Source organism: Macaca fascicularis, chromosome 1 (genome assembly GCF_037993035.2).
Source record: "Macaca fascicularis isolate 582-1 chromosome 1, T2T-MFA8v1.1".
Lineage (NCBI taxonomy): Eukaryota > Metazoa > Chordata > Mammalia > Primates > Cercopithecidae > Macaca > Macaca fascicularis.
This window is the reverse complement of record NC_088375.1, coordinates 158,337,658-158,362,749: the sequence shown is the minus strand read 5'-3', so window position 1 is coordinate 158,362,749 and position 25,092 is coordinate 158,337,658. Positions and strand designations below refer to the sequence as shown.

Genomic DNA, 25,092 nt, shown 5'->3' with positions numbered 1-25,092 from the left:
GCAATGAAAAAATACGAAAAAAAAACCAAGTAAGATTTATCACGTGCAAATTAAAACAGGAACCAGAAAAATATTCACCATAAATATTGAATAAAAGGTTAACAACCTTACTGTGAAAAGTTATATTTTTCTTGGATAAAAATCCCTTAGCATCAAATAGAGCTGCGAGGAAGAGCTCACAATTCATGAAAGAGGAAATACAAATATGGCAAGTAAACTTCCAAGAAAAGGTAGAACTTCCTAGTAATCAAAGAAGACAAGTTAAACTAAAATGAAAACCTTTTTTTTGTTGTTGTTTGTCAGATTGGTAAAGACTAAATAAAATTTTTAATACGTAAAGTCAGTAAGTTAAGACAGACCTGTTTACATATTCCTGGTATTAACATCACATGGCATATCAGTCTGAAAAACAATATGGCAACATGCATTGAGAGCCTTAAGATGCTTATATTCATCAATCCATGAATCTCACTTTTGGGACTTCATTCTAAAAAATACAAAAGCTAAAGTTTGGGCAAAAATTTATATCATAGTCTTATTTATAATAGGAAAAGTTGCTAACAATCTAAATGTCCACTCATCAGATATGTAAGTAAATTTTGCTATAGTTATGTTTTGGAACGATGTATCTGGAAGTTTACTTCCCTCCACGCATACTCTCTGTGCCACTCCTGTGCTTTATATACTATGGGAGTCTATTGTTAAAAATCTCACTGCTTCATCCAGTGGTAACATGTTTTATGGCCCACAGGTGAGAGTCCCATTTATCACAGAAACTTTGGAGTATATATAAAACTAAAAGAGAGAAAAAGACCAGCCATAATCACAACATTCAAAGTCAGGCATCGTTAATATTTTCATATTTTCCTTTCTAATGTTTGCAAAGTACATTCATAGTTCAAGAGAGTTTTGCTTAGGTGTCATCTTAAAAAATCTTAATAATAAAAACTTCTTCAAACTATGGATCAATTATGCATGTGTGCACCTGTGGGTACATTATACGTATATATATATATGATTATACATAAGCAAGTTTATGTCCTATTAGTCTTTGAACCTTTCCATCCCATCTTAAATTTTTAAAATTTTTATAAAAATTCTAATTTACCCTTTTAAAAACATACCTGCTGTGCGAAGGGATGTTAGAGGACCCAAATCTGTAACTATTTTAACAGCATGGTGGCTTATAGCAAGCTTGTGCAATCTTTTATGACTTTTCCCCCAATCTCTCCCAACCTCCTGTAATTCAGGCATTTCACTTTGCTCAATCTTATCTCTGATCAGCCTCCTTACCCATTACTCATCATTTCACATCAGGAATCTACAAGTAAGCAATTCAAGAACCTTGAGTGGAACATGAGTGAAAGCTATTTCTGCAGCCTAAACCCCTTCAATCAATACAAGAATGTCAGCAATTCTGTAGTCTAAACTTATTAAATTCTCATATTATTTTTTAAATGCTAGCCCCAGTCCTCTTTGTCTGATTTCTAATCTCTGCCAGAAACAGTAAATTCATACATAGGTATTTTAAAGGAATGGGGTGGAGTGGGGTGCTTTCCCAGGGTACTCTCTTACCGTTGTCCTGACAAACTTATGTGATTTAACAGTTACTGGTAAAACCTTTCACCAACAGTTTGTTACTGTGACAGCAGAAGCACTCAAATTCAGGGAATGTCGAAATTCATCTTGTGATTTCAGACCTGGCAGAAGGCCATTTCTTCACTGGAAGATGGAAAAATGTCACTGTCTGAGACTGCAATAAATGGAGCCCAGGGTTCTGCTTTGTGTACTGAGTGAGAGAATAACAGTGTGATGTCCCCGTAGACAGAGAAGCTGACTATGCTCTACGGAGACTGTGTTTTCCAAGATGTGTTAAGTGCAATTCCAGCTTCTCGGCTTCTGATAGATGTTTCTCTAGAAATGTTCATTGCTCAAAGGCATTTAGGAAAAGATTCATTGCAGGACTTTAATATGCTAAGGTGCAATATGAATCAATAAGCACAAGTTGTAGTACACAACATTTAAACCTATATGAGCATGAAACCCTCCTTCAAGGGACACTAGTGTCTTCCAAGGCCTGCTTTCGGAAATTCTTTGTTGGGCACTTTGCTTATGTAGCAGATTTGAATCTTAGTCCGTAAACTCAGATATGCAAGAAATAGAACATTTCACATTTTTGAAATATTGAACTCTGATTTTAATGTCCCCATCCCTCCCAGGTGGCAGGAAGCTTAACCTTGGCCCTTCTTGGAGCTCTGCACCGACCTGTTAGTACCATGCCAAAATTCTGGTCATTGTTCATCTGTCACACTTGGCTAGTTGCCCCTTGACTCAAACAGTACCCAGGATCTATCCTAAGGTCTTCCCTCAGGATGCTTTGTGGGCAATAATTGAGTCTCTACTGGTGGGGATGGGGTGTAAATCTTTTTTTCTATTTGTCTTCCTGATTCTCTCTCCCTCTACTACAGAAGTCTTCCTGAGTATACCTAGCATTAGGTTCTACTGTTTTATTTTCTTGATTGCTGGCTAGTATTTAAGAACATTATCTTCTTTCCGTATCATGTATTTTAAATAAGAGTATTTACTGTCTTGAGTATCTGAATGGGTCACATGTGGTACAAGCTTCAAGACTGGTTTGATTCAGCAGTTCAACAGTGTTATCAAAGTACTAGTTTCATTCTTCCTTAATGTTTTCTGACTGTGATATGACATTGAATCTGAGATCTATTCCTTTATGAAGGGGAAATAGCTAGCATTTCCAGGTTTTATATTTGCAACCCACATCTTCCAGTAGAGAGACACAATGGCTTTGGATAACTTTTCAGAATGTTAAACAATCCTTCTTTCGTAATAACTTCCATCAAACCTCTACTAACATCTTATTAACCTTCATTGCATCACATAAGTAAATTAAAATTATTCTGAAATATTTTATATATGTAATATATATATATATAAAACATGTAAGATATATAAATAAAAATATAATGCGATTTCATAGCCCCCTTTTAAACTTCCTTAGCCATGCCTCCTATATCCCCTGACAGGGGTAAGGTTTATTTGTGTTTATCAATATCTTGCTTTCCTGTATAATTTTACCTTTTATGTATACAATCCTAAACTGTGTATTTTTTAGTGTTGCATGATTTTAGATTTGCATTAATGATATAATCTATGTGTATTTCCTCTGCCGCTTGCCTTTTTGATTCCACATGATTTCTGAAATTCGTCCATGCTGGTGGATGAATCTATTTCTTAGTTTGTACTGTGATATAGTATTCCATTGTGTGATTAAACCACAGTTCACTTGTCTATGTGTTGTTGGTGAACCATTAAGTCGACTCTAGTTCGGCAGTGTTAGGAATAATGCTGCCAATCTTCTCTTATACATTGTTGTGCCTGCATGGAAGGGGTGCCCAAATGTACATACATACTTAAGAATGGCATTGCCTAATGAAACCATGAGCAGTCTTTAATGTTACTATATAATGCAAAATTATTTTCCAAAATAAAATAATATTTTCAATATAAGTAGAATACAAGAAGTCCTGTTTTTCCACATCTTTGCCAACACTTGTTTTTTCAGCATTTTTAAAAGTTGTCAAATTGGTGTATATGAATTTATGCTTTACAGTTCAATTTACCGTTTTGGCAAATCAGTTCAGCTGAGAATATTTGCATTTTTAATTGATATTTTTATTTCATCTTTTGTGAAATGTCTGTTTATGATTTTTACCCATTTTGATTTTGTGTTGTTTTCCCCTTCTTAATGGATTTGTAGTTCTTGTATGTTCTGCTTACTAATCCAGTGTCAGTTATACATGTTGCAATATCTTCTCCCAATTTGCAATGTACATTTTCACTTTTTGAAATAAATTATTTTAATAAACTAAAAAAATAAGGTGGCCAAATTATCAAACTATTCCTTATGGTTGATATTTTGGTGTCTTATTTTTAAAATTATTTTTTACTCCAACTTCATATATATTTGAGTATGCATGTGTGTGTGTGTGTATTTACATATGGGCTTATATATTTGGGCAATGTGGTACTGATATATTTGGGCAGTGTGGTACTGACACAAAGACAGACAGACCAATGAGACACAATGGAAAACCCAGAAATGAATCCATGCATATATGTAAATTTGGTAGATGACATTTCAGATCATTGGGAAAATATAAGTGGAAACAATTAATTTCTATATTCAAAAAAATAGATGGAATAAGACCCCCTCCTTCATAACAGGTCAGTTAAAGACATATATGTATATGTTTATATATATATATGCACATATATTTCTATATATATACCTGTGTATGCACAAATATACATATATATGTCTTTAACTTAACATGAAGGAGTCTTATTTCATCTATGTTTTAATATGGCTATTAATTGTCTCAGCATCATTTACCTTTTCCAATAATGTGTAATAATATCTCTGTCATCTACCAAATTTCCCCATATGCCTGGATTTATTTCTGGGCTGTCTGTGGTGTGCCTTTGGTCTGTTGTCTTTGAGTCAGTACCATACTGCCACTAGCTTCTATACCTTTACAATAAGCTTTAAGTCTGGTTACACAAGTCTCCTCCCACATTCTCACCCCTAGACCTTATTCTTCAGGAATGTCTTGGTCATTCTTGGCCTTTTGCATTTCTACAGAAATTTTATAACTGGCTTGGAAATTTTTAATATCTTTATTAAATTTCATTAAATTTATAGTTTTGGGGAAGAGTTGATATCTTTGTAACATTATAATGTTGAGTCTTTCTATCTATATTTCTATCCAAATCTACTTATTTAGATCATCAGTGTCTTTCGTTGCTAAAATAAATGATATCTTTCAGTATCATGTACTCTCATTATTGCTAGGCATTCTTTTTTTTAATGGACTTCAGTCTTTCCATAAGTCAGGAAGAGCCTTTGATATCTGGTTACCTCTACTTTTTGAGGAAACCAAATCCCTGATGCAGAGAATGAAAGAGATTTTGTCTGTCTGCTTGAATGGAGAAGAAAAGAAAAATAAACAGAAAATGTTGCAATTTAAAAGTAATTTTAGTAAATTTGCCTGCCACACCTACATAATCTTATTTAATCCTCACCACAACATCCCAAGTTAGGTGTTATTTGTCCTATTTTCATGACAAGGGAAACCAAGGTTTAGGAAAGTCAAGTAACTTGCTCAAAGTCACAGAGCTAATGTGTTTATGGTAAAGTCAGGATTTAAAATCAGGTGGATTTCACACCAAAATGGTTCTGTTCATTGCGTAGTACTTTCCCTCAGGCAAGAAGAATGTTCAGAATTTTCTAAGCATTTGAGTACAATGCCCAGAATGGATAATCCTTTCTGTAGACAATTATGTGGCTCTGTCTCCCCTCACTAAGGTCAGCAGACATTTGATACAACTTTATCCATCTCTTCTTGTCACCATTGCTGACTGAGGAGGCCCCTTGGCTCCCAGGGAGATTTTGCACACCTGAGGAGAGAGACAGCAGACAGCACCAACATGCTTCCCCTAGACTGCATTTGGGCACACACAACCAGGCAGGGGAACTGAAATTGTAGAGCAGCAGTTTATGTGGAGTCATTTTAATATTTTCTTAAACAGTCAGTGATGGAAAACTCTGATAACAACTCAAGTGAAAGCTTATGGCTGCGAAAAGCCTCCTCTGTGGATCTGACTGGAAAGGATTCTCTGCTGAATATGGCTTAGATGCCTGAGCCCCGTGTTCTTTGGTAAGAAAATTACCGCAAGTCATTCGCCATCTGTGATCCTCAGGGGTGGAATCGTTTGCTGAAAGACACAGTTGTTATCAATCAACCTGCGCAAGCCAACAGGCCTCCAGAGTTTCGGGGGTGGGGGGAATGTTGTTACAGAAGAAACGGGAAAGAGGAGCCTTTGTGGGAAAGGATGATTAGTATTCTTGATGGCTTGTCAGAGGCAGTAGTGGCCATAATCAAGTGAGTGCAGCACTTGAGCTGGTTCAGAGCTGCAGTGCCTGGAGTCATGTCTGCCAGCAGCTGCCGGAGGCGGAAATGGCGTCCATGGTAGCCACTTCCTCAGGAGGGCTCCTCAGGTTTTAGAGCCAGAGCTCAACTGTGACTCCTGTACCAGGCACATTGGACCTCAGGAGCGTTACTGGAATCTCCTCAGAATTCAGAAAAGAAATATGAAGCATTAGGAAGAAAGTTCACAAAACTTAGTAGAGATCCTCTTTTTAAAAGCAACTTGAGAAACAGCGCACAGATAGAGGTTAGTCGACTGGAGGAGTTCTGTGTGTTTTCCTATCATAAAGAGTTCGAGAGAAAGTGGGGTGCTTGCTAAACATTGGTTCTCTCTCCTGTGTTCTCTTCCTTTTCTCTCATCTTGCCCTTTCTCTTTTGTGCTTGCTCCTTTTCTCATTTTTCGTTCTCTTATTTGTTCTTCCCTTCTCCCTCCACTTCTCCTTCGCCGTTTCTCTCTTGCTTCTTTCTCAGCTTGACTTCATTCTCCCTATTCTGTTCTCTTTTCCAGTCGCCCCTTTCTCTACTCCACGCTTTGCTATGTTCTGAATTAGTGATTGCCTCAGTGGAAAGTTAGAGACAGTTTCAGAAATCCTATTTATTTTAGTTCATCAGTTGTTACTGCTTACTTTTTGTTTGAGTACATTTCGGGTATATTCTCAAAAATATGTTGATAATAGAGTACGGAAATTCTGGCGACTGTTACTCTCCAGTGTCTCTCTTTTCTTCCTAGAGCTAACTACTAGTCCTTTCCAGTTCGGGTAGATAGATTATATTTCTTGCATAGTACTTTCAGCATTTATCATTTTTGGTAAATGAATACCTAATGTGCCACTAGGGAAGCTAAATCCATACCTGTTTCAGCCGGGGTGAGCACTGTGACCTTCTGTTACACATACTTGTTACTGCCACCAGAGACAGAAGATTGAGTTGAGTTGAATGCACTATATGGGTAGAGACAAGGGCTGGTGCTACATACTTATCAGAAAGGATTCTTGTAAGAATTAAATGAAATAATGGGCATAGAATTTAGAATTAAATAATGTTATGTGCATAGTATGCTACAAAGATTTGGACTCAGACTTCTTTATAAATCCCATAGTCATTTACTAGCATGCAAACTTGGGCAAGTCACTTTATTCCACTTGAACCTTTTCTATAAAATAAGGTCAATAAATAATACTCATTTACAAATTGATCATAGAGGCAAATGAGATAATACATGAAATCTCCTAAAATAGAGTAGATGCTCACTGAATATCGCCTTACTTCCCTCCACCCAACTATGCATTTATTTATCAGTCAAACATTTATATTGTGCTCACTTTATGCCATGCACTGTTCTAAGCACTTCATACATTTAACTCTTTAATATCATCATAACCCTTTGAGTAATTACTATTACTATCTCATTTTGCAGATTGGTAAGCTGAAGCACAGAGAGATTTAATAACTTGTTTAAAGTCTCATGGATAGTAAGTAGCAGAGCCACTAACTGATATTTTTGTGCAGACACCTTAATTCAAACATTTTTCCCTTTTAACTGAAGATATTATTGCCCTGAGATATTGCCTTGAAATCGATATAGATTTTTTTCTTTGTTTGCAAATTTTCTCTCTTAGAGGCCTTAGGAAAAAATAACATTAAACAAATGCACACTTAATTATGAGTTCATTTTCTGTATTAATGTAGTAAAGAGGTGAATGAATGTCATAAAATATATTCTCATTTGGTTCCACCCTGAGAGAGCCATTGGATTGCAGCCCCAGCGCTTTTCAGCAGGGAAGCTGGCCAGAGATGCCTGCAGCCTGCTGGGGAGTGTGTGGGTAGCTCGTCCAGCAGTGTGCCTGCACTCCTCATCTGCACAGAGCATGCACAGTGTTCAAAGGCACACAGATGGGGACTCAAGTGGGGCCAAGATCACTGGGAAGAGTGTTGGAAAATGAAACCTGGCCAACAGACAGCACCCTTCTGTTTAATCAGAATGCTGGAGCCAGGTCCAGAGAATAATGACTACAAACTGGCTGTGGCTTGGGCCTATTCAGCATCTTGTTCTCATTTTCAAATGTCTGGTCCTTGGGAAGGTCTCAAACTTCACTTTGCTACTCAATTATACTGCCTATTGAGGAATTTTCAAGGCAAAGTGAATTCATGTGGCCTGGATTCATTATTACTTAAGATCATTAACACATTTTTAGACCAAATTGGCAGTAAGGGAGGAAGGAAACATCTATTGAGGTCATACCAGGCGTTGGGTGCTGTAGTGGGCACTTCTATGCATGTTAGCTCAACTGACGATACCAGAGAAGTGGAAATTACTTCAGCTTGTCATGGAAAAGACAAATGGAGAAGGTGGGATGCATGAAAAATAGACTTTTAAAATTTCTAAATCAATGCCCTCAAGTCACCTAAAATGATTAGAAACAGTTTATAGTTGTCTTTTATGAGGAGACAAGAATTATATGTGTTTCTTATTTTTTCTCCTTCTGCTTGCTGAAGGGTTCTGGTTTCACCTGTTTAGTCCTTTTTCTTCCCTTTGTCCTACTTTGAGAGACTGGTTATATTAAGTGTTTGTGAGGAATTTCAGGTGAGAGGGAATGGAGGAAGAAAAAAGAGACTTAGGGAGACATATTCATATCCATGTATGTATGTGTATTTATGTGAGTTATGTATGATTTTATATGTGTGATAAATACATACACATTACAAATGCAATTATACTATACTTAATCTTTCATGATATGTTTTAAATCCTTCAAGTTTATTATGAACATCTCCCCATGTCAACACATTTAAAACCTAGTATCAATATTGCCTAAAACTCAATACTCAGTATACGTCAATACTTGATTATTGGATATTTAGGTAATTTCCAGTTTTAGTTTTATCAATAGTGCAGCAGTGACACCTGAACAAAGTTATTTAAAATGGCACTAATTACTGTTTCTCATGGATCAGCTTTATTGTGATTTTTCTGAAATTAGAGGAATCGCCTATATGTTCAAACTAATTTTTTAGAGTACTAGAAATATTCTTGTAACAATGTCTTATGGAGAACCCACTGTATAAAACCCATAGAAGTGTACTTCCCCGATCAGATGTGGTGGCTTACACTTGTAATCCCAGCACTTTGGGAGGCCAAGGCACATGGATCATTTGAGGTCAGGAGTTCCAGACCAGCCTGGCCAACATGGTGACACTCCATCTCTACTAAAAGGAAAAAAAAATTAGTTGGGCATGTTGGCACACACCTGTAATCCCAGGTACTTGGGAGGCTGGGCAGGAGAATTGCTTGAACCCAGGAGGTGGAGTTTGCAGTAGGCTGAAATCAAGATCATGCCGTGCACTCCAGCCTGGGTGACAGAGCTAGACTCTGTCTCAAAAATTAAAAAAAAAAAAAAATGATACTTTCCTCCATGGGTTGCCTCCTTCCCCTGAATGCCCCTATCCCTCAGTGACCTCTGAGCTTCCACAGTACCCAAGAGTGCTCTGGGATAATGGTAAGACCACTGAGCTAGGTACTAGTTTTGTTTTGTTTGTTTGTTTGCTTTTATATTATTATTTGTTGATGTTACAGAGTATTGAAAATTTGCATTTTTTTTTCTTTAAAAGAAGAAACATTTTCTTTAAAAAAAAAAAAAAAAAAGCTCACATTGAGCTTCGATGTACTACTTTGTTACCTGAATTGATAATGATTTTTCTTTTTTTCTGTGTTATAATAGAATCTTTATATTTAAACAAACTTAAACACATTCAGGTGCTCTGGTCTAGAGCTCACTGTAAGTGTTATGTATACATGAGCAAGACCCTGAAGAACCAACCTGTGTTTTTTGTCTCATTAACTTGGAGGAAGGCATGAGGGGTCAGGACCTACCATATCACTTGGAAATAAGGAATATAAAGAAAATCTGGCCTGTTTGGTAAAACTGTGCTTCTCCACGTCTTGCCCCTTTTGATCTCTTGCCTAAGTTTTGTTTTGAAATGTTAATGCTATTCATCTTGTCGTGACTTTAAATAATCAGATTACTTTCCTATGCAACAATGCTCCATTTTTCCTAAGTTTCCTATTTCTTCAGTGATTCTGGAGTGGGATGGAGAGTGAAATAGAAATACAGGCATCAACCTTAGTGTTTTCATTGCTATTGTTTTGTCTGTGCCCCTCAAGGTGAACCTCTGTGAATGAGTGTGATCATGTATCTCACATACTTGGTATTTTTTTCTTCAGATTTTGTGATTCAAATTGTTTGGAAATTTCACATGTTGAACCTAACTGAGTGACATCATGTGACCATGTATAAGGGAACCTTTATGATTATGTTATTGGGAACCTGATCTCTTTGTCATTCATCTATTTTGTGTCCTGACTTGTTGGAAGATGAGAATCTTGGGATTGGATCAAACCAATGGAAACGCCGGAGAACCAAGTTAGAAATGCATAGGATGTTGGAAGAACAGAAATTTATGCTTTAAAGTATTACTACTATTAGATTTATAAGTTTATTTTTTTTCCTCTAGTGTTAAAGCGAATTGCTCAGAGATCTCTGACACCAGAAGGAAATTAGAAGGTAAATGTATGTTGATAACACAGAAGGATCAGAGAGGGAAATCCACTAGCAAATAAAAGAAAATAGGGAGAGTAGGTACATCATTGTAAGCAAAAACTGACAAAAAGGAAAGTTTGAAGCCAGAAACAGTCAAATAGTTCTTCTAAAAGTAAGATAATGTTTATGAGGTGCACATTGGACATATTTTCTATTCTACTGGGGTCTGGAGAAATAGATAGGCAAGTATGAACGAACAGGTGGAATTTAGTTGTTTTCCAAAACTTGAACAAATAAAAAAGGGTATTTTGGGGTCCAATTAGCAACATTAAGATAAATTTTATGTACTGGCTTCCTGGGATTTGTGCCTTCAATTTACAAGTTTTGCTGATAAAGAAGAAAATCAATTTTATTTTATTCTATTTCCCAGGGAGATAGCAAATTGCTTGAGGATTTTTTTTTGCAAGAGACTTTTTAATTAGGACTATTATAGAAATGAGTTAAACAGTCAAATATCAAACCTGAAACAATCTCCTGAGGCAAGAGTGTGCATGATCATTAGGTTTGGAGGCAAACTATTGTTAAGGATTCTCATATAAGGTTTCTTAGTCTCCACAAGCAAAGGTAATCAAATTGAGTTGAACTTGCTTTACACCATATGTCATTGTCCTTCAGTCCCCCAAGCAGACAAATCAAGCTTGATTACATATGAGATACCAAGGCATCCAGAGAAATGATAGTGGGTGTAAGTCATGTCACAATGGGGTGTGGGTAGTTGTTTCTGAATAGGGAGATAGATGGCCACACAATCCTGCTGCCTTTACCTAGCCAGCTCTCATCTTAAGAGAGGCAGGAAATGAGGCAAGGAAAGGAAGATCTGAGCCCTTCCTGGAGCTCAGCTGCATCCTGAGGCAGATGTTTCGTGGACTAGAACTGACCACATAGAGAATTTCTTGTGTCTAACCTAGAACTAAAGCCTGTGAGAACACACTCTTAATTTATTTCCATCCTGAAGCTCTAACCAGAAGCTTAGATCTTTGCATTCCAATATAAGAAAGAGACAGGGGTTACCAACCTAATCTGTGAGAAGTAAAAGAATTTGGGAAAAAAATAACATGAGCCCCAGAGTCTAGAGCAGAAGTGGATAAGATGACCTAACCTACAGTCTTCTAATCTGAGACAACAGTAGGCCAGGCCCCTGGTCGGGAGGATTGTGTGTGTGTGTGTGTGTGTGTGTGTGTAATGTGACTTACCCATTAGGCACCATAGGTATGGTGCTGGGACCATGACAGTTTTAGGGCTCCACAAAGATGTTTTAATCTTTTTAAAAATCAATAAAAAATGAATCTAATAAAAATAATGAATATTTATTAGTGAATTCAGCATGGATTATATAAACTTGCCTTATGCCAGTGTAGTCCTAAAATATGTTTTCATTTTTTTTTTTTTTTCTATAGGGGAAGGTGCTCATGAGGGCAGAAGTGACTAGGGCCAAAAAAGTCATTGTGCAGCTCTGACAGATTGAATGACCATGAGAGAGACACAGAATGACGGCCTCCTGATAGATGCAGAGAGATTGGCAGAGAGGAACAGAGACAGAACAGCGAGAAACAGATGCAGGAAGATACATGCAGAGTGAGAAACAGGGACAGAGAGACAGAGGGAGATGAAAACAGACACACGCACACACACAAAGAGGAAGAAGGAAGGCACACCCCACTGCACCACCTCCCCGTCCCTGACCCGCCCCACCAACATCCTGACATACAGGAAGGCAGAGAGAATGAGACAGATGGAGAGACAGGAAAGACATACAGAACTAGACAGACAGCCATAAGCTGAGATATCACAGAGAACATTCTACTGGAGGGAGGCAGTCATCAGTTTGGTCTTACTTGTTTCAGCCTCCCAGGATCAAATATGTCTGAAGAGTAACAGGCCTTTCCATCCACTCTTTATTTCTAGCCACAGAGGAAACAGTAAGAGAGAAGAGGGCAGATGCTTCTGTTTACCAGGATTTTAATTGGCTACCTTTGGAGCCTGTGGGCCTAAGCTATGACTATTGTCTAGAAGCTTTGGGAGAAAGGTAAAATCACAGTGTAAAATCATAGTGGAAGCTTGGAGCTGAAATGATTATTGTATCTTCTCTAACCTTATACCCAGTAATGATGTGTTTGTAAGGCCAGTGGTCCAATTTTTTCCTGCAGAGTGAACAAAACAATGGCTCCCCGACTCCCTCCACAGAGATGTTTTAACACAGACACATTCTGAACAGCAAAGTACATCAGACGCCAGTCTCCTATAAATGCCAGAGAGTAGGCCTCCTCCTGGCCTTTATTTTTCCATGCTCCTGGATACATGAGAGTCTCAAGAGGGAGGTTTGATGCCAATCTCTGCTCTCGACCTTGGGCAACATTCCTCCCCTTTGTGGGTGGAATGAGATGCCATGACTTGCTGCTTTTATTCGCAAAGTGCCTCACTTGTTGATATGAAGCCACTGGCCTCCCTCCTGGCCATGCCTCAGCTGAACCAGCTGGGAATTGTGAAGACTGGTTTGAGGTAGGAAGTGCCCTTGCTCTAGACCTAGGACAGCTGCTTTGTGGGTGCACCAGGAAAGTGGGACAATTGAAGCCTGAAGACTTTGTCGCTTAATTGAAAGTCACAGAGTTCCTTTTCACCTGTCTTGTCTCTGGAAAATTGGAGAGAGATGGTCTATACAAGACCCACACCATTTAAAATGTCCTACAAGAAGTCACAGTGAAATGAAATAATTTACACCAAAAGGTGTATGTTCTTCAGTCTGCTCTGAATTCTGGTCTTCTGATCTTGCCAGAGATGGTTGTTAGAATAAATCGATAATAACTTTTTTTAAAAAGAAAGAAGTTTTAAAACTAGAACTAACTCAGCCTTCCCTTCATTCAAGGTTGGATAAGCAGTAGTCAGTGAGTACTTGGGAAACCAGTCTTGAAGAGAACCTGTGTTTACATGTCCTTAGCCATGAAAAGCATTTTTAGGTGAAGCGATTTCTCATTTTGCACAAATGATTATAGCGTGTGTGTGTTTGTGAATTTGGTCATAATTGCTGCCCAACATCGTTATTGCGATAATTTGTTTAGCTAAGAGAAAAAGGGCAGTTGAAGTTATTTTTAAGTTTGCATTTTGTCAGTTGTAGGTTTTCATTTTTTTGTTGTTGTTGCATTTATTGGCACCAGCTGAGTGTGGGATGGTGCACAAATCCCCTCAGAAATGGAGTTATTTGGTCACAGTAAACTGAAGCCTCTCCCCAACCCCCAAGATAACAGCAATTACTTTGGATTCATTTTAGTAGGTGTGAAAAGCTCATCTGTTTAAAAGATGAGTACTGTGGTTTATATAGGATCCTCTGGTAGCAGCAGGTTAATTAAAGAATGATTCTGTCATCTCTAGCCCAAATCGCAGGCATTATAAAAGCCAGCCTGCTTTATGACTGTCACGTGAGAAATGTGCACATTGATACCCCAGACTTTGAGCATCGTTAAAAGTTAGTCCATTGGGCGGGTTTGTTCTTCACATTATCCAGAGCATCTGCCAGTTTCTTCTTTCTTGATTATATGCACCTTTGCAAACAATAGTAGAGTTAGCAACACTCTTCTAAGTGTGCCGCATTTAATTTGGGGTGAGAATACAGCTTTAATCCCGTTTTACAGATAAAGAAATGGAGGTACAAAGTTATTAAGTACCTTTGTCCAAGGTCCTAGAGTTTGTAAGCAGCAGAAGGGGTTTAGCAATCAGCCTGCCTTGGGAGCCATGTGCCTATTACCTACAATTCACTGTCCAGTTGAGAAGGGGCATGGGAGGTCACATCTCCTACTCATCTTTGAGATACTGATTCATTATTTGACTAAGAGGCCAGACTCTTCTGCTTACCAAGATTTTAATTGGCTACCTTTGGAGCCTGTGGGTCTAAGGTATGACTGTTGTCTAGAAGCTTTGGGAGAAAGGTAAAATCACAGTAAAATCACAGTGGAAGCTTGATGCTGAAATGATTGTTGTATCTTCTCTAACCTTATACCCAGTAATGATGTGTTTGTAAGGCCAGGGGTCCAATTTTTTTCCTGCAGAGTGAAAAAAACAATGTCTCCCTCACTACCTTGTTTTAACACGACACGTTTTAAATGTTTTAACACGACACGTTCTAGGCTGTAAACTACATCAGACACCAGTCTCCTCATCCCTGCAGGCATCACACTGTGTGCTGGGCCCTGGACAAAGCAACTAGAAGTATAAGTTCTAAGCAGTCCTCACCACCCATGGAACTTGTGGTATGAGAGAAGGAATGGCACACATAGTTGTCAAGTGAACTCTTATTGCAAAGAAGTTCAGATGGGTGGTGCAAGCAGTAACTGCTGTGGAAGCTCAGATGAGGAAGAAAACAGGTCTGACTGAATAGTATGTGTCTCCGAGAAGGGGGCAGGATGTGTGCTTGTCTGAGTTTGGGGATAAGATTCAATTTTATTCTAAAAAAAAAAAATGCACTTGGATGAATGGAGAGAAGAACATGCTATGTGCAGAGATGTGAGCCGGACTCTGTGAATGTAAAACACGGGTGATGGTCAGAGTCAGAGGGGAGAGCTCTATTTTGGGAGTCCTGGATGAGAGGTTGAAAAGATGCCCACCGACCCATGCTCCACTATAGAGAGCAGAAAAATGAACACGTTGTGCTTTGCTCATTTCATATATGAAAGTGTGGGACTCAAAAATCTGATTACTGTGTGTGTCACGTAGAACCACACTCCCCCCTTCAAAGTACGTCTCATGCCATTGTATATTCTCATCTTGTCTAAGAAGAAGCTGTATCTCTAAGTGCCATAAACTCCAATAAAAGCAGGTTTGTTCTTTCCTCCTCCTTGTGTGCCTGAAACCTATGTTTATAGGACCTTATGTTACTTACACTTTGGTGTGTTACCTTTAATCTCAACCTCTATTTGCTACAAACACCACTGAAAGGTGACAGTTTCATGTGGGATAAACTCTATTGATCTCTCTCTGTGAGGCAAGATGTTTTTCTCAAGCATTTTTGGGCACATTTTCTCTGAGAGATAGCATAGGGCAGTGGTCGTGAGCATAGATGGAAGTCAGACCATCTGGGTTCTGATCCCGGCCCTGGCACTTATTGCTGGGCAACCTATGGTATGTACTTAACTTTTCTGTGCTTCCAATTTTTCATGTTTTTAAAGATTAAATATGTTAATTCAGGCACCATGCTTTAAGAAGCACTTGGCACATAGTATGGAATAGTTAGCTTAAATCATGGGTTCCCAGCAGGGGTGACAGCACCCTCAAGGGGGCAAAAAGTTTAAATTCAGGAATGGTTTCATTAGGAAAAACATTTGCTTAGCGAGGCTTCTTGCAGGGTAAGGGGTAAGAGGGATCGGTGGAGGGGGAAAAAGTAGTCCAGAAACCCTGGGTTGCACCAACCCCATCAAGTTGGACCCAATGAAGCATTGATAGAAAGAATCCCAAAAGAGGTTTACATGTTGTACTTAGAGGCCCATAGCCAATAGAGGGTTTAATCAACAGGCTTTTACCTGAGGCCCGATGTAGGCTCCGCCTTAATGTCTTCACGTTCACTGTTTGGTCATGTGCACAGGGAGGGAACCAATGGAAGCCCAACCCCCCTTCCACAGGGTTCTTGAAGCTAGTTGTGGAGGGAACAGAAGGAGGAGGGAATGAGTTGCTTTGCCTGCATTGCCTGAGGTGAAAATGGGTGGGATAGATGTGGTGTGATCTGGGCAGAATGAATAGTAAAAGTTCACATCTACCCAGCATTTTCTGTTTTTCAGAGTAGTTTCACACTCATTATCTCATGAGCACTCTTTCTCTTTTGAAATAATTTTTAGTTACACATGTAGTAAAGAAATGCATTCTTTTATAAGAAATTGAAGTATTACTGATAAAAGTAAAAATGCCACATAAGCCACATCTGGTTCCAGTTCCCTGCTCTCTCCACAGGATTAACCCTTGTTAGCACTCTGTATGTCCAACACTTGTTTCTATTCATTTACACTCAGGTAAACCTACTTTAAAAAGTACACTATTGCTGTGTAGATCCTTTAACACTAAAGATATCAAACTATATGTAATTTTCTACTTCAAGCTTTTTCTAAAATCATAATATGTCTTGGAGATGGTTCCATAATAAAACATTCAGATCTACCTCACTCCTTTCAATGATTGCATACTCATGGAATAAATACCTCATTATTATTTAGCCATCTTACCTTCTGGTAAATACTGATATTGTTTCCGTTTTGATTTTTTACCACAGCTGCGAATGCTGCCTCTTTGGGTATGTGGGTACCTGTCTACAGCTGCTCATTGAGGCAGATATTATCTTTACAGCAAGGAGACTGAGGCCCAGAGAGGAGACATAGGCAGTGAATAGCATGTCCAGGACCAGAAGCCAGGTCTTTTTGTTTCAAATCCAGGTTTGATGGATTTTCTTCCCTCATTCCATAACTACCTCCCACCATTATCCCATACAGGGACATTTGCATTTGGCAACTGATTTCCTAGCAGTAACATCCCCAGGGTGACCCTAAATTTCCTCCTTTTCGCACTATAGATGATGGATCAGCTGCTGTGTGTCCCTGAAGGAAGGCAGCTTCCAGGAGGTGGACAGCGGTGTGTGAATAAAACAGGGTAGGAGGGGATCCACACATACCTGTCCCGACCTATTTACCGAGCGGGCTGTTGAGCCAAAGCAGCACTGTGTTGTCTAACCGCAGCTAAATTTGAAAGGTCCAACTGAGAAATGTCAGGAGGAAGTAACACTTGAATTATTAAGGAAGTAGGTACTAACGGAGATGGAGAAGAATAACCTATGAGACCGGCTTGTTTTGAGCAGGAAAGGAAGAGATGGATGTTCTAAGTGACCGACATAACTTTAAAATAAAGTGGTTCCTGGGGCCTACTAAATGTTTAAATTTCAGAGAATATGAGCTTCTTTTTGATAGGCCTTCTTCAATATTTTACAACGGCATATCGAAAGGGTTTCTTAATTAAAATCCCCAGCACGTTGGAGGGGCGGGCTGATTGAGGCTGCAGTGCCTGCAGGCAGGGTGCCCACCTCCATCAGCCATGCCAGCCGAGGGGGCATCCTGCAGCTCCTATGTCAGAGGGGTTCCTGCCGGAGCAGGAGCACCTCCTGGCAGAGAGCATGGGGCCTGGCCAATTCAAGGTGGCCTCGCTGCCCCAGCCCAGCCGGGACACTCCCCAGGACCCAATTAGCAGATTGGAAATCGCATCCAAGTATGTTACAATCACCAAGTTAAAGAGGAATAACAGACATGAAAGAATCAAGTGGGAAAAGAACATTTTAGATCCCGAAAGAGCAGGCTGCTTGTCAGAGATCTAACGAACCGAAACAAAATAAGTAGCAGCTCCTTAAGCCGCTTTTCTAACACGGCTGGGATTGGTTAGTGTTGAGAAAAGCACTGAAATTGCAAAAGAAAAAAATACTTATTGTTCCTATGTTCAATTTGTTATTTAATATAACTTGTTTTTTTTAAGAATTTAATAAAAAAAGGGAGGGCATCATTAATTTTACATTCTGCAAGAAAATGAAAAATGATCTGCTGATTAGTGATGTGCAATTTGTTCTTTGAACATCTCCAGTAATGTGTGAATGTCACATTACATAACACTTATAATGATTAAACCAGAAGATGAAATAAGATAGGATAGATCTTGTGTTCTTTCCTTGACTGGTGGACAACTCATCTCATTAATCTCTCTTGGGCTTGCAGCCTTAAATTGAATAAGCCGTGGTATTGGGGGAGATTTATGGCCAAAAGACTTAGCAACCTCACTGAGGAAATCTTATAGCACCATTTTGAGAGCTCTCCAAGATAATTCTTGGGATTTGTATTAATTGTAGCTTGTCATAAAACATTGCCCAAACCAGAAATGAGCAATGAACCTTCTCAGGAACTTAATATTACAGCAACATTGAAAATATGTACTTCTTGATGTTCCATCTCATGAGATGTTAAAACATTCTGAGTCCCAATTTAAAATTATTGTATTAGAAATGGTAGCTTCAGTATAGTGGGAAATGATACACTGATATACCTGGGCACCGAGGAATGTTTGTGAAACACCAGTGGGCTTTCAATATCACAAGGGCAGCCCTTCACAAAGCAGTGAGCAGGATGTCCTTATGAAATGTTTGTAGAAAGAATGAACCATCTGGTAACCATGACTCCTCTTTTTAAAATTCAAGTTCTCTTTGTGGCTGAATTTCTGACTTGGTGTATAAGTACCAGTAAGTAAGATTGGCTCACTGGATGCAATTTTTAAAGGAAGAGCCTTGCCACACCCAGAACCAGTAGCCTGGAATTAAAGTTGAAAAGAGGTTAGATTTAACAAGTCATCCAATATATACAAGATTTCCCTTTAGCAGTCATAAGTGAGCCTTGCTTGATGACTTATTCATTTGGGGTGTTCAATTCCTCTCACTGTAGCATGTTTAGTACCAGACCCTGGGATCCTTGAATGCTATTCTGTGCCCTTTTCTATAGCCCCACATGTCAGTTATGCACAGAACACGCTAAATGCTCAAAAAACACTTTCTGATATATAAAACCAAAATTATTGTTTATATGAAGTCAAAATCTATCTCCTTGAACTTCCACATGGTGGACCTAGTCCTGTCTTCTGCACAAAAATAAACATATCAACTCCCTCTTGAGGAGTGACTTGAGGAGTGATTAAGCCTCAAAACACTCCTCAAGTCTTCTCTGTACCAGATTAATCCCTAGTTCCCTAAATTAATTATTTTCTTAAGCTGCCATGTCAATCATTTTGTGCTTCCTGGTCAACAAAAACCTCAGGTTTTTCTTCTCTTAAGTAACATAAAGGAAACATTTCCACTCATCTTTTATTGGAGTCATGTTTTCCTTTTAATCTTTTTAACTGAATCCTACTTACCATGGTAAATTTTAAAGATATTGTTTAACCAATCTTTCTACCTTACTGAGAGTTTTTCAAATGCCGATTTTGCCAATAATACTGTTGCCATGGTGTTGTATCTTTTGCAGACTTGATCAACAGAACTGGCATCAGAAAAACACAGATGCTTTGGTAGATGTCATGAGGGTCCTCATCTCTCCCTATGCTGGCATTGATCTATCACCTTATGTGATCTTTAGCCCCATACAAATTTTCATATGGCATTAGAAGTAACTTTAGAAAATATTAAATCCACTTGTCCTCTCTATTGATATTATACATGAGGAAACTGAGTCCCAAAGAGCCCATGGCCACATTACTGGTTAATAGAAAAACTCATATTAGAACCAAGGTCCAAGTGACACCAAAGGCAGGGGTCCTTTGCTGTTTATCATAACTGCCAGTCTTTATATCATTCACAAGGTCAATGCAAGAAACATTTAAACATCTTATTGGAATCCCAACATATTGTGGTAGGTTTCCTATTACATGAGGGTTATGCACCACTGTCAATTAGAAGATAAAGCAAAGTGGTGGCCTTTTTTCTCTCTTGTTCTGAGATCTTCAGTAAAATTCCTTCTGTTTCTAAATATAAAGCTTTAAAACAGGCTATACTGATGTTGCAAAAGAACTGGTACATTATAAGTAGAAGTGTGTGTGTATGTGTGTGAGGGAGGGGTATATACATATGCATTCGCTTTATATCATAATTAAAGAGTGTAAGAAACAGGATTCTTTACTGGTCAATGAAAACTTTTCAGAGGAAGGCAAACTGGTAATTTATACAAAACCATCTGGGGAGCGTGTAGACTTCCTTTGCACTCACTAAGAAAGCTCTCTTTTTAACGAGGGACTATACATTTGTTCAATGAAAAGAAAATAGTTCTTTGTACCTTGCTAACTGAATTGCTAACTATTCTTCAGATACGAGTCTCATTGTTCCCACTATTCAGTATTTAAATACACATAATGTCATGTCTTTACTGCCATTAGTCAGTATTTTCAAAGAGCTCTTTTTGTTAAATTTCTGAAACCCAGGTCCAAAGAACACTTTTCTCTTAGGTATATATTATTTGTTAGAATAGAAACAATCAATACATTTTCAGAGTCAAAAAGCACTGGGAAACAGTTTCTTTTTTGGTCTGAGAGTATTTTTTTTATTTAAAAAAAACCTTTAAAATATTTTGTTTTATCAGAATTGTTTGTAGGGAAAATGTAAACCTCACTATTGTTTAACTGCAGTCCAAAGAGGACTATCATAGTGCACTTCTAATCAAAAAATAAATTGAACATGGTGGTAGGCTTGCAGAAAGAGAGATAATTAGATTTGATTAGATTAGCTTTAACCTACCCGGAATAAAACTGTCTGCCTTTCCTGTTATTTGTCAGTGTTTATAGCAGGTTTCGTCTACAATGCTTTCACTATTATTTCTGGGCGGTAAAAGGCAGCCAAGCAGAAAAGACACTCATAAATGTCAGAAAACAGTAAGGTTTTTTTGCATTTCAAGGGCTTTGAAGGTCAAGTTCAACCCACTTAAGGGAAGCAGAGTGATGGGTATGTGGTAGCATGTTGTTAGCTGCTGTGTTTAGGCATATAATTTATGTGAAGTTAATGCACTTGTCCATCACTCTAAGAAAGCAAAAGGTCCTGGGAAGATTCTATTTATTTTATTCATTTTGTTCAACTTTTAGAAGGTAAAATAATTCAAATTTCCATAATTTGTGATGGGAAAGAAACATGTTTAACTTGCTAACAGCTGAGCAGCGTAGAGCACTGTAATACTTCCCTGACTCTTCCTGTTGTAATTTGTTTCTTCTTCCGAGCAGCTGCCCCACTCCACGCTGTGCAGAGGAAGTGCTCTGTTAAGAAATTTTGCAAACCAGTGAGCATTTTTTTTTCCTCTGGAAGCCTTTATTGAGATGTTTTCTTTTTCTTTTTCTCTGTGAGACTTTATTTTTTCCCACCAGGGAGCCTGAGCAATTATAGTTTAAAGCTACCGAAGATAGGTATGTTCTTTGATATCAAAGAGCTACTTGAAGATTTTTCAAACTAAAGAGACCCAAAGGTTGTATTTTAAGGTGCTACTAGCACGGCCCTTTGTAGTTGAAAACTCTCAGAATGTCTACCAAGTGTATTATGCTTTGTTTGGAAATGTTGGACCTCGGTACTATTGCATTTGGTAAAAGGCAGGGTGTTAGAATCTGTGTGTATGTGTGTTCCTACTGCTGCTCAGTGGAGTCTCTGTACTTGCAAATTGTTTCCCTAGTGATGTAGAATGACTAGAGAGAGAATAGGCACTAGGGAGTAAAATCGACATTTATTGAGCACTCACTATGTCCTAGAGGCATAATGTATGTAGGGGATAGAAAATCTTATCTCTATTCTTTTTTTTCTTTTTTCCCCCCACCTTGAATTGAATTGACATAGACAGATCAATGGGAGAAAAATTTATTTAATACAAATTTTAGGTGGCACTGGATCGTTCATGAGGAAATGAAGACCCAAAGACACAGTTATTGTTGAACACTTACATACTGAACTGGACAAAGAATAGTGAGTTGTGAAAAAGAAAATAATTATGTGGAGAGACTAGAAGATAAGACTTATTTTAAGAAGGTTAGTGCAGAATTCTTAGTCTCACCTTCCTGTCCTTGATGACAAGAATGTTGCTTTCTTTCTACTATAGAGAAGGGATATTTCACATGAAATCCATATGGGAATTTCACCTCCTGGTTTTAGGAAACAGATGGAGGGTCGGAGTGATCTTGCACCTCCTATTTTTTAAGTGCTTTTAGCTCAAAATAATTATGCCAAAGTAGCATATGTGGGGGTGCTGTGTTCTGAACGTTTTTATGCATCTTATTTCTTTCAATCCTCATTCACTCTGAGAAATGGCAGGTTACTATCCTCATGTTCCCGATTAGAGAATCAGAAAGGGAAAGTTTACTTCCCTTTGAGTCAAAACTGGTTTCTTTAACATCCATGGTTGCCTCACTAGAATAGTCTCCAGAGAGGAGGAAGTGGAGGAAAAAGAATGAAAACTAGGAAAGCAAAGCAAACTTCTTGGGGAAAGTGTGTGTCTATGTGAAAATACATTTTTTATGCAATGAAATGGTTTGAGTACTGTAACTCTGAGTTCTTTCGTAGCTTTGAGAACTTTCACCACTAAATGGTAGAAATTCAGATGTTCTCTTTTCTTTCCAAGGAAATGTCTTTGGATCACCCCATTGAGGTGCTGGCTTGCTGACTCTTTCCTGGACTTCTTTACTCCCATCAACCCTTCTCTTCTTCTATGTGTCAGTTCTCAATCTGCAAATTTCTGTTGCTTTTCACATGTAGAAAATTCAGTTCTCTCTTTGTTTTTACTGTCCATTTCCAGACGATGCTTTATCTTAGAAACCACAAATGTCCATAGCGGTATTTTACTAAATAATCAACCATGAATGTGTATTCAACCAATGAGTGTTGAGTGCCACCTGTATATCAGATATTATACTGGGATGACATAGTGGCAACCAAAACAGACACAGTTCCAGCCCTTGTAGAATTTCAACCCTGATGAGAAAGAAAGGCATTGCACTATTTTATAATAAATACATTCTAGTTTTTCCCCTTTATACTTTCTGCTGCCATCAACTTTATTATTTTGGGAGAAGAGATTGAATTTCAACCATATATCTTGTATGGTGCAGTTGCCCAATAAATGTGTATTGATTGATGGAAAACATCAAATCTCTTTAGCCCTCATATTTTCTTGTCACAAAAGTATTAATAATATTTTGTATCAAATGGTCATTGAAGAAAATCATCATGTGTAGTTGAGCATCAGCATCGGTCAGCATCTGCATAGAACTTGAAAGCCTATAAAGGGAGGATTTTTATAGATTTTATCAGAAGTAAGCTTCATAAATCTGTGGGGAAGGGGCTCTTCTCTCCATTTTGCAGTTGAGAAGGTAGATAGGAACTAATTTGTCCAAGATGGAGATGAGAATCTCATCTCTCCTGTTTCTAAATCATCTTTTCTTTTGACTATATTGCCTCTTGACAATAATTTAAAAGTATCTCAGTATCCACTGCAATAACTATTTTTTTTTTTGGCCTGAAAATGAAAGGAGCAGATTATTTCATTCATTGAATGTATTGTTTCACCAACATTTCTTGCACATCTAATATGTGCCAAATAATAAGTTTCCAGAGCCAGGGATATGTTATCCTTTTCCTCAAGGCATTGTATTATAACTTATTGGGGTAGACAGAAATATGACTAAATAAATACAGGATCCTTATTTAGGATCTATAAGGACACATGACATAAGTATAGAATAAGATATCCTTGTATGATGGAAAGATCATTAGCTTTTTAGGTGAGCCTGGTTTGAATCTTGACATCACCAGTTACTAGCTGTTAATTTGAGCAAATCATTCATCTTTTTAATGAACAGTTGTCTCAACTATGAAGTGGGGGATAAAGGTATTTACATGCATTGTAGTTGTAAAGATCAGAGACGATGTGTGTAAGAGACCTAGTATAATTTCAGAAACATAGTAGATGCTCAATTAATGGTACTGCAATTTTATCATGTATATATATACACACACAAATTATATTATATATATAAAATATAAAATATATAAATATATAAAATATATAATACATAAATATATAAAATATATATTATATATAAAATATATAATACATAAATATATAAAATATATATTATATATATATAATTTATACTGTATCTATTTGTTTTTATCTACATATCTAAACTATCTTCTCTATCTATCTGTCTATTCCTCAAGAATCAAGAGACTAGCTTCCTGAAGAGACAGAAGAACAGCTAGGAGAAGTATCAGAGAAGTAAAGTTTTTAGGGTTGAAGACAGATTTTTTTTTCCCTAAAACTTAAGTTGTGTACAGAAAAAAAAACTATACTAATATATGTAGCAATTGAAAAGTATGGAATTTATCAAGAACCATAAAAAGCTGACCATGGATAAAGTATAGGGTATAAGTTTGGGAGGCTGAGAGATGAGGCTGGGTGAATAGTCAGAGGCCAGATTATGAAGGGGCTTTTATAACATGCTAAGACACTTGGACTTTATCTTGCCATACAGACAACTCCCTCTCACCTAAGTGGGAAATGACAAGCTGGCAATTAAAGAGATTTAAATAACATATCTTAGTTGGTGGAATTCTTAATTGTGTAGAAAGAGGAGAAGATCTATCTTAAAAACTTACCCAAAAAACCAACACATGATATATACTGAACAAGAATCCTTATGATTGATGGACAAAGGAGAGGTGAGATTTCTAGTGAAATCTACCATTAGAAAGTATCATAAACCAAATCCCAGAAGCAGCATGCAGTACTGAAATATTATAGGCCAAAGCACCCTCGGGCAAATTTTGTCCATTATGTACATGGTAAGTTCTAAAGCAGCAGGCACAGGGCTCAGAGTAACTAAACCCGATGGTACACCTGCAGTTTTTCCCGAACATCAGCATAAATATTTGGCAATGTCTCCCTTTCTGTGAAGGGGCCCTGTCC

The 25,092-nt window shown here is 37.9% G+C and overlaps 1 protein-coding gene across 5 annotated transcripts in view; it reads left to right on the top strand.

The window, feature by feature from the left end:
* The window catches only part of ST6GALNAC3 (ST6 N-acetylgalactosaminide alpha-2,6-sialyltransferase 3), a 555,034-nt gene that overhangs the window by 196,801 nt on the left and 333,141 nt on the right, over positions 1-25,092 (top strand). The window contains exon 1 of one of the 5 annotated variants that reach the window (XM_074003546.1): positions 5,923-6,258. The exons of the other annotated variants lie outside the window; for them this stretch is intronic. The gene's annotated coding sequence lies outside the window, so the exon portion shown is untranslated. Of the gene's footprint in view, positions 1-5,922; positions 6,259-25,092 lie in introns of those variants that run through there. 5 annotated transcript variants of the gene reach the window in all.